This window comes from Callorhinchus milii, unplaced genomic scaffold (assembly GCF_018977255.1).
Source record: "Callorhinchus milii isolate IMCB2004 unplaced genomic scaffold, IMCB_Cmil_1.0 Scaffold3, whole genome shotgun sequence".
In the NCBI taxonomy this organism is placed as follows: Eukaryota; Metazoa; Chordata; class Chondrichthyes; order Chimaeriformes; family Callorhinchidae; genus Callorhinchus; species Callorhinchus milii.
The window spans coordinates 1-6,274 of NW_024704744.1; positions in this window are offsets into that span (position 1 = coordinate 1).

Here is a 6,274-nt window from a genome sequence, read left to right on the forward strand (position 1 = left end):
ACACACACACAGGGCCGGACTGACACACACACACACACACACACACACACAGGGCCGGACTGACACACACACACACACACAGGGCCGGGCTGACACACACACACACCCACACCCACACAGAGCCGGACTGACACACACACACACACCCACACACACAGAGCCGGACTGACACACACACACACACACACACACACACAGAGCCGGGCTGACACACACCCACACACACACAGGGCCGGACTGACACACACACACACACACCCACACCCACACCCACACCCACACAGAGCCGGACTGACACACACACACACCCACACACACACACACACACAGAGCCGGACTGACACACACACACACACACAGAGCCGGACTGACACACACACACACCCACACACACACACACACACTGAGCCGGACTGACACACACACACACACAGTCTTGGATTAAAAATGACCAATTTAATATTGTTTTGGAGGGATTATTAAATTCATCACAGACTATAAATTCAGTGAGGGAGGGGGGAGTGGGGCTAATTGGGGTAAGGGAGGGGGGAGTGGGGCTAGTTATGGTAAGGGAGCGGGGAGTGGGGCTAGTTGGGGTAATGGAGGGTGGAGTGGGGCTATTTGGGTTTAGGGAGGGGGGAGTGGGAGTAGTTGGGGTGACGGAGGGGGGAGTGGGAGTGGTTGGGGTGACGGGGGGGGGAGTGGGAGTAATTGGAGTGACGGAGGGGGAGTGGGAGTAGTTGGGGTGACGGAGGGGGAGTGGGAGTAGTTGGGGTGACGGAGGGTGAGTGGGAGTAGTTGGGGTGACGGAGGGGGGAGTGGAGTGGTTGGGGTGACGGAGGGGGGAGTGGGAGTAATTGGAGTGACGGAGGGGGAGTGGAGTAGTTGGGGTGACGGAGGGGGAGTGGGAGTAGTTGGGGTGACGGAGGGGTGAGTGGGAGTAGTTGGGGTGACGGAGGGGGAGTGGGAGTAGTTGGGGTGACGGAGGGGGAGTGGGAGTAGTTGGGGTGACGGAGGGGGGAGTGGAGTAGTTGGGGTGACGGAGGGGGGAGTGGGAGTAGTTGGGGTGACGGAGGGGGGAGTGGGAGTAGTTGGGGTGACGGAGGGGGAGTGGGAGTAGTTGGGGTGACGGAGGGGGGAGTGGGAGTAGTTGGGGTGACGGAGGGGGGAGTGGGAGTAGTTGGGGTGACGGAGGGGGGAGTGGGAGTAGTTGGGGTGACGGAGGGGGGAGTGGGAGTAGTTGGGGTGACGGAGGGGGAGTGGGAGTAGTTGGGGTGACGGAGGGGGGAGTGGGAGTAGTTGGGGTGACGGAGGGGGGAGTGGTCTCCTGTGCTGTCAAATTCTATGATTCTCTCAATGTGTTCTGGGAACAATAGTGTTACACGAGAGGTTTGTGTGTGGCGCTGTTCCCACAAATATCGCGGCTTAACATACAGGACCGTGACAGACACAGACAGACAGACAGACAGACAGACAGACAGACAGACAGACACAGACAGACAGACAGACAGACACAGACAGACAGATACAGACAGACACACAGACACAGACAGACAGACAGACAGACAGACAGACAGACACAGACAGACAGACAGACAGACACAGACAGACAGACAGACACAGACAGACAGACACACAGACAGACAGACACAGACAGACAGACACAGACAGACAGACACAGACAGACACAGACAGACACAGACAGACAGACAGACACAGACAGACAGACAGACACAGACAGACAGACACAGACAGACAGACACAGACAGACAGACACAGACAGACACAGACAGACAGACAGACACAGACAGACACAGACAGACAGAGACAGACAGACAGACACAGACAGACAGACACAGACAGACAGACAGACACAGACAGACAGACACAGACAGACACAGACAGACAGAGACAGACAGACAGACACAGACAGACAGACACAGACAGACAGACAGACAGACACAGACAGACAGACACAGACAGACAGACACAGACAGACAGACACAGACAGACACAGACAGACACAGACAGACAGACAGACACAGACAGACAGACACAGACAGACAGACACAGACAGATAGACACAGACAGACAGACACAGACAGACACAGACAGACAGACACAGACAGACAGACACAGACAGACAGACAGACACAGACAGATAGACACAGACAGACAGACACAGACAGACACAGACAGACAGACACAGACAGACACAGACAGACACAGACAGACAGACAGGACAGACAGACAGACAGACAGACAGACAGACAGACGGCAGCAGAGAGGCAGAAAGAGAGACACAGATAGACAGATGGAGAGTAAAATGCGGAGGACGAGGGTTTGCCGTGTGTTTGGGGCGAAAGCTTAGACAACGTTCCTCACTGCACACGTCTCGGTTTCACTGAAGCAGTAAATAGGAAACCAGTTGTCAATCACTTTGTGGATTGAGGTCATAATCCCTTCAAAAAAATTAATAATTTGGGCACTGAATCCACGGCTGTTTGTGGGCACTCACCGCTGTGCGCCATTGGCTGCCGCGTTTCACCCACAATTCACTTTTACAGTGTATTCTGTGAAGCGATTTGAGACGTCTCAAAGACACGACGAGACCTGTGTCCAACACCACGAGTATTATTATTATAAGGCACAGACTGTGCTTTCCTCCACATGACTCCTCCTCACCTGCTCTGGGCCTGGAGCCCGGGGGGGGGGTACCGGCCAACACCGCACAGACCACCCGGAGATGTGTGTCCAATGTCACCACAACGTGCACTGAGTATCAGCTCAATCAGCTGTCAGAGCGAGACACACACACAGAGACACACACACACACAGAGCGAGACACACACACACACAGAGACACACACACACAGAGACACACACACACACAGAGCGAGACACACACACACACAGAGACACACACACACAGAGCGAGACACACACACAGAGACACACACACACACAGAGCGAGACACACACACACACAGAGACACACACACACAGAGACACACACACAGAGCGAGACACACACACACACACAGAGCGAGACACACACACAGAGCGAGACACACACACACACAGAGCGAGACACACACACACAGAGCGAGACACACACACACACAGAGCGAGACACACACACACACAGAGACACACACACACACACAGAGCGAGACACACACACAGAGCGAGACACACACACACACAGAGCGAGACACACACACAGAGCGAGACACACACACAGAGCGAGACACACACACACACAGAGACACACACACAGAGCGAGACACACACACACACAGAGCGAGACACACACACAGAGACAGAGACACACACAGAGCTCAGTCTCTCCGCTGCGCTATTTCCGCAAACGCCCTGAAAAACACCGAGTGCAGATCTCATGTGTAACCCTATCATTGCCAAAACACATTGAGCAGCTGATCTGCTGCAAACTGCCTGTAAAAGGGCCTCTCACAACACACAGTGTTCAGAGCAACACACACACACACAGTGTCCAGAGCACAGACACACACACACTGTGTCCAGGGCACAGACACACACACACACTGTGTCCAGAGCACAGACACACACACACACAGTGTCCAGAGCACAGACACACACACACACTGTGTCCAGGGCACAGACACACACACACACACTGTGTCCAGGGCACAGACACACACACACACTGTGTCCAGAGCACAGACACACACACACACTGTGTCCAGAGCACAGACACACACACACACTGTGTCCAGGGCACAGACACACACACACACACACTGTGTCCAGGGCACAGACACACACACACACTGTGTCCAGGGCACAGACACACACACACACACACTGTGTCCAGAGCACAGACACACACACACACTGTGTCCAGAGCGCGTTCACACACACACTGTGTCCAGGGCACAGACACACACACACACACTGTGTCAGAGCACAGACACACACACACACTGTGTCCAGAGCACAGACACACACACACACAGTGTCCAGAGCACAGACACACACACACACTGTGTCCAGAGCACAGACACACACACACACTGTGTCCAGGGCACAGACACACACACACACACACTGTGTCCAGGGCACAGACACACACACACACTGTGTCCAGAGCACAGACACACACACACACTGTGTCCAGAGCACAGACACACACACACACACTGTGTCAGACACACACACACACACACTGTGTCAGACACACACACACACACACACTGTGTCAGACACACACACACACACACTGTGTCCAGACACACACCACACACACACACTGTCCAGAGCGCGTTCACACACACACTGTGTCCAGGGCACAGACACACACACACACACACTGTGTCCAGAGCACAGACACACACACACACTGTGTCCAGAGCACAGACACACACACACACACACACATACACACACACATTGTGTTCATTGTGTCCCCCCACACACACACACTGGAAACCAGGGCACACTCACACACTTCTATATAGTCTGATATTAACAATGACATCTCTACATAATTGGTGGCCAACCTGTTTGGGCAGCCATCCAAATATATTTTCTTGCTTAAGTATTTCTGTATTGATGACTGCACCATCAACATCACCGCTCAGCAGCTACTGGAAAAAGACATTGGTGTAAAACAGACCGGCCTTGGCCAGTGCCAATGTCTGGAGGCCGCTTCCAGTGGGCGACGGTTCTATGTCATCTGATGAACCCAATGTGCTAACATTGGTGGAACGAGTGCTCAAATCTTTGTAGCCCTTGAATGTGTCCTCCCGACATGTAGGCACTGCACACACGTAATTGTTGTTGTCAGTACCAGAATGAATGACTGACCTTTCCCCAGAAAACAAAAATGACATTTACAGTGTCTTTACGTCAGGAGGATGTCCCACTGGGCAGTCAAAGATTTGGACCCGAGCTGGCGATTGGGATTAGGAGGGGTGGAGGCAGGGAGGTTGGGGGGGGGGGGAAGCCAGTGGCCAAAAGCTCGGTCAAAGAGTGTTTTGAGACGGGCCTTGAAGGAGGCGAGGGAGGGGGGGGGTGAGGTGAAGGGACTGCGGGAGAGGGTTCCAGAAGGTGGAGCTAAGACGCTGATGGGGGGGCAGAGAGGCTGATGGTGGGGGGGGGGCAGACAGGCTGATGGGGGGGCAGAGAGGCTGATGGTGGGGGGGGGGGCAGACAGGCTGATGGTGGGGGCAGACAGGCTGATGGTGGGGGGGGGGGCCAGGGCTCCCTCTGCCTCCTCGTCCTCCTCGACCTCTCCATCGCGTTTGACACCGTGGACCACTCAATCCTCCTCCACCGCCTCTACTCCCATCTCAACCTTCAAGGCCCTGTCCTTGAGTGGTTCAGGTCCTCCCTTTCACATCACCTCCACTTCGTCGCGGCAAACGGCTTTTCCTCCACCGCCCGCACTGTCTCGTGCGGTGTCCCTCAGGGCTCTGTCCTCGGTCCCCTCCTCTTCACCCTCTATATGCTCCCCCTGTGGTGACATCATCCGCAGACATGGGGTTCACTCCCACATGTGTGCGGATGACACCCAACTCTACCTTTCCTCCTCTACCCTCAACTCCACGACCCCCGATGTCCTGACAGCTGTCTGTCCGACATCGAGTCCTGGACGAGAGACAACTTTCTTCAGCTCAACGTGCGCAAAACTGAGGCCCTCCTGATTGGCTCACGTCAGCGCCTCCGCACCTCAGGCGCTGACACCATCAGCGCCGCACTCTCCACCTCTCAAAGCCATCAGGAACCTCGGGGTTCCCCTCGACCCTGAGCTGTCCTTTCTCCCTCATATCCGCACCACAACCGGCACCGCCTTCCATCACCTCCGGAACATCGCCAGAGACTACGGCACTACCTCACCCCTCACGCGGCTGAAACTCTGGTCCACACCTTTATCACCTCAAGGCGGACTATGGGAACTCTCTCCTCGCCGGCCTTCCCGGCCCTCCCTCCACACTGCAGGTCATTCAGAACTCTGCAGCTCGTGTACTGTCCCGCACCAGACACCGCGACCACATCACTCCCACCCTCGCCCTCACCCTCACCCTCGCCCTCACCCTCGCCCTCGCCCTCACTCCCACCCTCACCCTCGCCCTCACTCGCCTCCACTGGCTCCCCATCCCCCAGAGGATCGAATTCAAGATCCTCATCCTCACCTACAAGGCCATTCCCGGCCTCGCTCCCTCCTACCTCTCCGACCTACTATCCCCCACTCACCTGCCCGTACCCTCCGTTCCTCTGGCTCCGGTCTGCT